This window comes from Sceloporus undulatus, chromosome 9 (assembly GCF_019175285.1).
Source record: "Sceloporus undulatus isolate JIND9_A2432 ecotype Alabama chromosome 9, SceUnd_v1.1, whole genome shotgun sequence".
Classification (NCBI taxonomy): domain Eukaryota; kingdom Metazoa; phylum Chordata; class Lepidosauria; order Squamata; family Phrynosomatidae; genus Sceloporus; species Sceloporus undulatus.
In genome coordinates this window covers 20,126,455-20,131,771 of record NC_056530.1, presented here as the reverse complement: position 1 = coordinate 20,131,771, position 5,317 = coordinate 20,126,455, and positions in this window count along the sequence as shown.

Below are 5,317 nucleotides of genomic sequence, written 5' to 3'. Positions count from 1 at the left end.
GACGACGACAAGGCCCAATGATGCTAAGTTTCTCTCGGGCATGGCAAGGCATGGATCTACTCCGGGTTTCTAAGAGTAAAGAAAAACCAACTGGTTTGCTGGGCCTGTCACACTTACCATGGGAACACTGGGTGTCAAGGGATGGAACGGAGGATACCTCTCCGAAATAACTGGCGCCAATTACATCTCCAGCCAGGAGTGCCAGAATGAGAAGTGGGGAAGAAGGGGAGATGCTGAGAGAGAATGAAGTAGGAATGGGTGTCTTGTGATGCTGCCACTGAGTCATGTGCTTTGGGTGCTCAGCGGAAAATGCTGCTGCACCCCATCTCCTCCTTCAAAATAACCTTTAAATTATCTACATCATGAAATAAGCAATACATATAACCAGGTCCAGATTATCAATGGTTCCATCGCTCTAGGGGCCTGGTGCTGAATAGAAAGGTTGTTTTGCTTCCTCTTCCTTCTCACTCATTTCCCGAACCTCTTAGTGTTTCTGTTTTGTTGTTGCCATTGCGCGCTGTCAGTTCAGTTTCCATTTATGATAGCTTTATTAATGAGAGACCGCCAAAAAGACCTTCTTATGAACAGCCCTGCTCGGGTCTTCCAAACTCAGGGCCATGGCTTCTTGACTCACTCAGTCCATCCATGATACCATCGTCCTCTTTTTCTATTGCCTTCAGCTTTGCTGAGCATTATCATCAACAATTTGTGTGTGATGGAAGTAATTGGGTAAAAATGCACAGCATCAGGAAGTTAGCTTAACTGAAGTTGTGGAGCTAAAAATCAGCTCACATCAAGATCTTCTTGGTGTGGACTATTGTATTTTGTCAATGCAGTGTAGCGGTTTTAATGCTGGATTAGGACTCTAAGAAACCAGGGAAACCCATTGGATGATGTTGGGCAAGTCGCACTCTCTCAGGGTCAGAGGAAGGCAATGGCAAACCCTCTGGGAACAAATCCTGGCACGGAAACTCTGTGATAGGTTCACCTTAGGGTTTCCGTTAATTGGAAATGATTTGATGGCACAAAATAACAACGGTATTTGCACTTGATTTAGGTTTTTGTTATTTACCCAGTTTCCATGCCAGCACATCTAGCATAGCTCACACAGTGTGGAAGAAGTTATCTTGTTTCTGGAATTGCTCCAGGACCCCAATGCCTTTAATCCAGCCTAGCCTGTAACATATGCGCACACACAAAGTAAGATGCAGACAACATGCTGTGGTGCTGTGAGCAGCAGCATTTGCCTTGTGCTCTGCCATTTGTTTTAATTTTCAGCCGAAACGTTGTCAAGTCCAGAAAATGTGTATGGCATGCTAAGAAGAGAAAGGAGCGAAAGGAGATCCAGCATGCGAATTTCCTTCACGGGGTGATGAAAACAAGGTACTTCTTGAGCATGGCACAAGCGAAAACGCCACCAGGGACACAATAGGGGCAGAAGGTCCTAGGGGGGTCATGGGTGGGAATTCATGGCTTTCATAGGGCCTATTTTTCATCAATCGGCTCTTTGGAAAGGCTGCTTGCTTTCACTCAGCCTCCCACCTGGCAGTCTCATTTCCAGACCCATAGCTTTGTCTAACTGTCTAAATAATAATAATAATAATAATAATAATAATAATAATTGTAAGCCACTCTGAGAGCCTTTAGGGCTGAAGGGTGGGGTATTGATACTGTAAAAATAAACTAATAAAATATCACAAATGCTGGGTTAAGATGTTGGTGGTCCTGAAGCAGTTTCATCAACAGGGACCATTTTGTTTATGTATGAGAGCCAGCTTCTTTTCGATCTGAAGGAGGAGGTGTCAGTGCGCATCTACTGCATATGCTTCTGCTGGTGGGGTCAAGGCTGGAGATGTAGTAACTTCTACATCTCATTCCCCACTTGGGGTAGCTGGGAAATGCGACCAACCCTTGGGGAGAGGGAAGAGAGAGTTACACTCCCATCCATCCCTTGGAGGATTTCTCTGTCGACAGCATCACATTACACAAAGTGTGTGTGTGTGTGTGTGTGCAGTGCTGACAGCAGCATGCGACCCGTTGCCATTGAGGGCCCAGGAGCAATTGCTCCAATTACCCCACTGATAATCCTGCCTTTCTCCTCACAGCCCTGAGGCTCCTTGGAGGCTTTGTCCATGTGAGTCACCACTGTGTTGGTTCATGCAGCCATCAGCTGAGCAATAATGGAGGACCAGAGTTCTGTTCTCCATGGACGCATATGATGCAGAGGTTAGCTAAACTGGCATCAGCAATGAGACAAGGAGTAGACATGGCTGGAAAACTTCAGCATTCTGTCTTCCATTCCTCTTTGCTATTTAGAACAATTGGGATTTAGATGGCACAGGATTTCCTGCATGTCGAATGCTGCTATCTTTCCTCATTTGCAGAGTGCTAGCATTGAATTGCATGGCAATAATTACCTTTCGCAGCCCAGTAAACAAACCATATGAGTCAGATCACTTCCTTTTTGGAACTTACTCTCACACAAAGAGATAATTCTCTCCCTGTCGGGTCGCCACCTTCTCCCTGCCACACATCCACCTTGAAAAGATGGGGAGCCTTGAAGCTTTCTTCTTTTACACGATCTGTTCATTAGCTACTTAGGATGTAGGCTCCCCATGTGTATATAGATTCAAGCCATTAGTCAACTTTTCATTAATTGCCAGCTACCTGCCTTGTTTGTTTTTGAGTCAGTTTCAGTCCTCGGAGAAGCAGTGGCAGGATGCATTCGGATATTGGTTCCTAAGAAAACACATTTTTCTGTTATTCTGCAAATAAAAGCTAATCTTGAGCAGGCTTAGCTTTGATATTTTTGATATTTAAATATTTGGTTTCCTAAATAAAGGCTGAAGCTTTAGGAAACATGAATTCATCCAAATATCCATCTGTGCGCAGACTGGTATCCTATACCTTTGCAGTTTTTTTCTTACCTGCACAAACAAGTTCCCAGGATCAAGGCCTTCAGATAGCCACAGTGGGAAATGTTGAAGTCGCATGGTTGGCATCCATAGGGTTTTTGTGTGGGTTTTTTGGGCTATGAAGCTGTGTTCTAGAAGAGTTTATTCCTGATGTTTCGCCAGCAGCTGTGGCTGGCATCTTCAGAGAATGCTGGCATGGAAGAGAGTGGGGTATATATACTGTTGGTTGAAAGGAAGTGATTTACATGTTAATCTGTGTATTGTTCTGTTGCTGAACAACAGTCCTAGTTGGAGTAGGTGGGATATAAATAAAAGATGATGATGATGATGATGATGATGATGATGATGATGATGATGATGATGATTGGCAAGGTCTTAGGGTGTCTATTTAATTAATGATCCATTGTCTGCTGGGAAATCCCCTTGAGCCTGGGAACAAAGAAACCCTTAAAGTACACAAAGTTTGGCCACCAGTCCTGAAAAACGCCAGCATCAAGACCCAGCAAATGCAAATGAAAACCACCCAGTGTCAAGAGGATTTCCTAGCAGACATCATTTTAGCACAATTGCGGCATAAGGATGGGATAAAGATGGGAGCGTTCCATCTTTTCCCCCATGTGAGAATTTCCCAACTCATGGTGACCTCCAAGACTCCCAGGATTGGGAGTTGCCATAAGTCGGACATGCCTTGAAGGCACACAACAACAACAACAACAGAGTGGGGCCTAAGGTTGTGCCCTCCTCACCTGGACACAACTGAGACACCTCCACCTCCAAAGGGTTGGCATCACCTAGTGTAGTAACCCATGGTATCACCCTCATTGACCTCCTCCAGGCCTTTTGCTATTTTGGTGGCCCCTCCTTGGGGGCCCCTCCAGCTTCTCAACATCCTTTTGGAATCATGGCACCCAGAACTGGAGCCAGGATTATTCCAGGTGAGGCCTAGAAGAAAGAAAGAAAGAAAGAGGCTCCACCACACTGCAACCTCACCAAGTCTGATGTTTGTGGACCAGTGGGGTCACCCTGCTCTTAGGCACCCCCAGCACCCCCTTAGCGAGGCCAGTGCTGCCAAGGCATGGCTGGCACCTCCCTCCCAAGAGCCAGGGCTGGGCATGGGGCTCCCCCAGTGGGCATGGGCGAGGAGGACGGCGCTTGCTCAGCTCTGCCAGCCGCGGGGGAGGGCCGGGGAGAGGCGAGGCGAGGCGCCGGCTCTTCCTCCTCCTGCATCCCCATCGGAGCCTCCATCGGGAAGCAGATCAAGCCAAAGAGGAGGAGGAAAAGGAGGAGGAAGATCGCAGCCATGGAGGAGCCCGGCGTTTGATGGCAAGACGGAGAGAACCAGGGAGCAAGCAAGGAAGCCCAGTGCTTGGGCGCATGGCCATCCCTTGCCTTGAAACCCCCCAGCCCCCCGGAGCCCATAAGCCGCCACTGGGGTGGTCATCGGGCCAGGTAAGGTGGAGGGCAAGGAAGGGGGGGGGTTTACAGGGATGCTGCCGGGAGGGAGACGGAGACCTGGCAACCACTCTTTCCCAGCCTCCTCACAAGCTGCACCGTCATGGTTCTTCAGGGATGGAGGCCACCCCCCACCCTCCCCCCCGGGGTCTTGGCCAGAGAGTGGCACCTCTCCCCCTTCCTCTCTCTCCTCCCTTGATGCCCAAGGGTGGTGGTGGTTGAGTTTAGCCTGCCTTTGCTGCCCTCTTCTAGGGGAGGGAGGCCTTTAGGAAGGGAAGAAGGTAGGACCCCCCCCCCCAATCGTTGGCACTGCCCCCTCCCCCTTTCAAGAGAAGTCAAGCTGAACCATCCACAGATCGCCTTTCCTCTTTTTGGCTGGGAGATAGATGCCCCCACTTTGGGTAGCACGATCTTCCTTTCATCCTCCGGGTGGGGACCCTTGGGCTGGGAGGGGCTCCTTCATGCTCAATGTGGAAGTGCCATGGATGGTATGTATGGAAGTGCCACCCCCCTGGATGCCTGCTGAGCCTTTCCTCGCCTCCCATCTCTTTGACTTCCTTAGCACCCCCCCCCCCCCCCAAGGTCACCTCGAGGATAGGGAGGGCTCTGGGGTTCCTCTTGGGTTTGGGAAGCCGGGGACTGCCTCTTGGAGACTGGATGCTGTGGGTGCCAATGATGCACAAGTCAGGATCTGAGAGACTGGGGCTAGATTGTGAGCATTTTTTTGGTGGGTGCCAGGTTTGTGCCCCCATCTACTGTTGAAATAGTCTCCTCCAGACAGTTGGAAAAGGCAGGCAGGCGGTGTCAGGGTGCAGACATGCCAGAATGCCATGCCAGTCCAGGTGCCACTCCCCCCCTCCAACCCAAGACCCTTCTTGAGGCTCCAGATGTTGGAGGTGTCAGCCTGCCACTGGGGGGAGCCAAAGAGTCACAGCCCTGCTCCCCCCCAA